A 3,797-nucleotide genomic window follows, 5' to 3' on the forward strand; every position below is an offset into this window, starting at 1 on the left:
ACCAGGCGTCGGACAGCAGCTCAACAGCAGACCCACATCGATGTTTCCACCACACTGACTTACCTGTGCACCTGCTGGGAGCGACACCTTCCTCCGGACAACGCTGCTGCTGCTGCTGCTGCTGCTGCTGCTGCTGGAGTCCTGTTGAACTACGATACGAAGCAGACGAACGGCCACGACAGGGACGTTTCCTCACGCAGGGAGGGGGGGGGGATCCTAAGAGCTACCGACGTTGTTCTATATATTTATTTATTTATTTAGTTATTTGTCAAGTGCCAATTCCAGCGACTGTAAGTGAACGTCTCAGAAGGTGGAGAAAGGAGGACAAACGGCGAGAACGAGCTGCCACGTGTGCTTGTTTCCTACAGGTGTACAGTTTACGTGCGATGGGCCATTCGAGAGACTGGAAATCATCCTTCAAATAGGGCTCGCTTCCAGAGCTGCACTTTTCTTTCCGTCTTTGTACAGTAATTTGGAAAAAAAAAAACGCCCTGAAGGGGCGAGACGCACGGCTCAGGATTAGCAGAGGTGATAATAACGAGCTGGTTCGACCTCCTGGACACAAAACTGGCAGACAGGCAGGCAGGCAGGCACTGGGTTTACTGGGAGTCCAGTGGGGGGGTTAATGGGCGTCCTCGCTGTGAACAGAATATCTGAACTATCTTTCTCGCTCCAGTTATCTCTTGGAAAAAGCAAACCGCCCTTTACAGTTCCAGTCGGCTCTATGAATTATGCGGTTTTTCTTCCTTTCGGCCATTTTCTCTCTTTTTCTGACCCGTAGACGTCAAAGTCTTTCTTCTGCCGTCATGCAAAAACAACTCAAGTAATCAAGTATTTGTTTGGCTGAAGACGACCAAAAGGTAGATGTCAGGAGTGCAACAGGACGATGTGTCGCCAGACAAAGTCAGAGAAAGGGAAAACATGTCACCCTCTCCTGCGACTTTAAGACACATTCGTCATATTTCTACCTGAACATAATGACTACATCTGTTTCTGAACATGGCAGTATTATAAGATTTAAAGAAGTACACGTTAGAGAGCCGCACTCGTATCTTTTGCACGTTTTAAACATTAGAAATTTATTAATGATCTCTCTTTTTTATTTGCATTATTTCAATACATTATCATTGTTTCACAATGCAGGTAAAACATTTAAGTATTAATCAGTGTAAGTATTAGTTTATAACTTAACTCAAGGTCCACTTATTAGCTTTCCTCTTAGCTTTCAGCTACATCTCATGTTCAACTATTAATTTACAGATCTGACTGACATGTGATAAGAAAATGACTTCAGGACCGTTAAGTTCACAGTGTTTCTCTAATCGACAGGTGACGCACAAACAGGCGTGACAATGCAGCGAAGAAGAAGCCTGCTAGCTAGCAAACATGCATCATTTAAAATAGTCAAAACATTAGCTTTGCAAATGTTCTGCGAGGAGCCACACTCATTGAGTTCTGGTGAGAAGCACTGAATGTAAACAGAACCTCTGTTCGCTGACGGGAAAACTCAAATGTCGGAGCTTCCCGACAGCACGTGAACGCACCACAGCCAATACACTTTGCAGATGAGTTCAAAGACTTTATCTTCAGCAGACTGATAATCACACACGGGGATGAATTATTCATCTCAGGCAGTGAAGTTGGCAGTAACCTACACATGATTGGCAGGAAATGTGCTTCTTGTCTGTGTTAAGAAAAGTGTTAATTTACACATTCAAATCACAGTATTTTATTCTAATCCTTCTAATTATAAATGCTGCAGCGTAGAGAGAGCAGGATATTTATTTATTGCTGTTTGCTCCACTCACTGTTACGTCTTCACATGAAAGCGGCAGCAGCTGAAGCTGTTTGACGCGCCGTACTTCAGGCCCTTCAAAAACCAACAGTTCACTGCAGGTTTATGACATGAGGTTCAACAGGTGGAGGCAGACGGGCCGGCAGGCAGGGAAAGCGACGGCCGAGCAGCAGAGGAAAAGCCGGTCGGGCTGGCAAACATGCAGCCGAGCGGATCGCAGAAAGGCCGGCGGGCAGGAAGCGTGAGGTGGCCGACTGCAACGAGAGCAGACAGCTGGAATGTTAAACTATCACACCAGCGTACATGACATGTCAGCCCCACTTACAGCAGCTCAGAGGCTCGACCCGGTGCAGAGTTGAATTAGACTGCAGCCTCTTCAGGCTCCGAGCGATCTGATCCGCCTGCTGCCGCTGCAGCTAGCTGTCTGACTAACTGATGCCAACGCTGTCAGCTTTTTAACCCGTTTGGTTTTAAACCTGCAAAAATATGCAGACGAAGGTGGCAGCAAATACATGATAATGTGGCTAAATGGCTAAAGCCAGGCAGCAAGTCCTCCCCAGCTGATGGTCCATGTGGAATAAATGGAAATAAAGAAGCAGCTTTGGTTCATTTTAATTGGGATTAAAACATTATTCAATCTAACTGGACCCTGGAAGCTTCTGTTAAAATAAACCCTGGGACGAGAAGAACAGCTTCATTCTTCCACTTTCACAAGAGAAAAGCCTTTGAAAATAGGAATAAACTGAGCTGCTAATGTTACGAACATTAGGAGAGGAGACTTTTCTAACATACAATCCTGAAAAATAACATTGTTAGCTATGGATGCTCCGTGGCTTTGAAAGTAACGCTGCTGGTAAACTAGCTCGCCAGGGAACGTATGAGAGCAGACAAACGTGCTGTTTAATCCATGCATTGAATTGCTCTTGTGGTTTTGGTTATTTAAAGAAGCAGTGTGTTGGATTTGGCGGCATCTACAGGTGAGATGCAACCAGCTGAATACGCCTCACACTTCGTTCAAGCCTGCAGGAGAACACGAAATGCAAAAGGCGCCCTCTAGAGTCAGTGTTCGGTCTGTCTGTTCTGAGCTACTGTAGAAACACGGTAACACAATGATTCGTATTTTCAGCTGATTAAACGCTGATGAAAACATAACTATGAAGATTTTATTCCATTTTCTGCTAATAGGTCCCCTTAAAGCTTCCATACTGGACCTTCAAAGGCTAAAAACTAAAGATATCACCATCAAACCGTCTGTTGTCCGTTGAAACACCTGCTTCAATAGACACAAGTGATGTTCAGTACTGACATCCATGATGGCTGCAGCTTTAAAAGTCATTTTAAGAGAAAAAAAAACATGTGATTTAAACTGCAGATGTCAAAGCAGCACTTTTTCTGAACTCAGTGTTCAGATTTTGCAGAGACATGGTTTCAGCATCATGAACCAATCAACAAACATGATCACAAATCACATGCAAATAATCCCGTTGACTGACTCCAGCTCAAACCCGAGTGAAAGCAGACTGTTCGTCGCTCAGCTGAAGCTCTGAGAGGTTCGAAGCTGCAGAATTTAACCAAACTAAACTGTTCGTGATCGCGTTTCCTGAACCTTCATGTTTTGCTGCTGAGAAGCTGCAAAGCACGAATGATCATAGCTGGAAACTAACAGAGGAGACCACCATTGGTCAGGGGTGGATGTCGTAGACTGGACTGTGACCAGGGGAAACAAACCCATGTTTGTGCTTTGTGCTGCGTATTCGCACACAATAAGCAAAGCCTGTACTTTACTTGAATTTGCTGACATGATCAGCTCCGCGCAGCAGCCACTTCCTGAGCGACGAGAGCAAAGAGCCTCATGAATTTGCTGTCAAAAGTTTTCTGTATAATTGCCAGTGCAGCCTCCATAACTGTCGACCAGGAAAGAGAAAAAAGCTGCAAAGAAAAGTAAAAAATATGAACCCAAATCCCTGAGATCATTCGCTCAGGACTGCTATTATATGTGTCT

This window comes from Chelmon rostratus, chromosome 18 (genome assembly GCF_017976325.1).
Source record: "Chelmon rostratus isolate fCheRos1 chromosome 18, fCheRos1.pri, whole genome shotgun sequence".
Classification (NCBI taxonomy): Eukaryota; Metazoa; Chordata; class Actinopteri; order Chaetodontiformes; family Chaetodontidae; genus Chelmon; species Chelmon rostratus.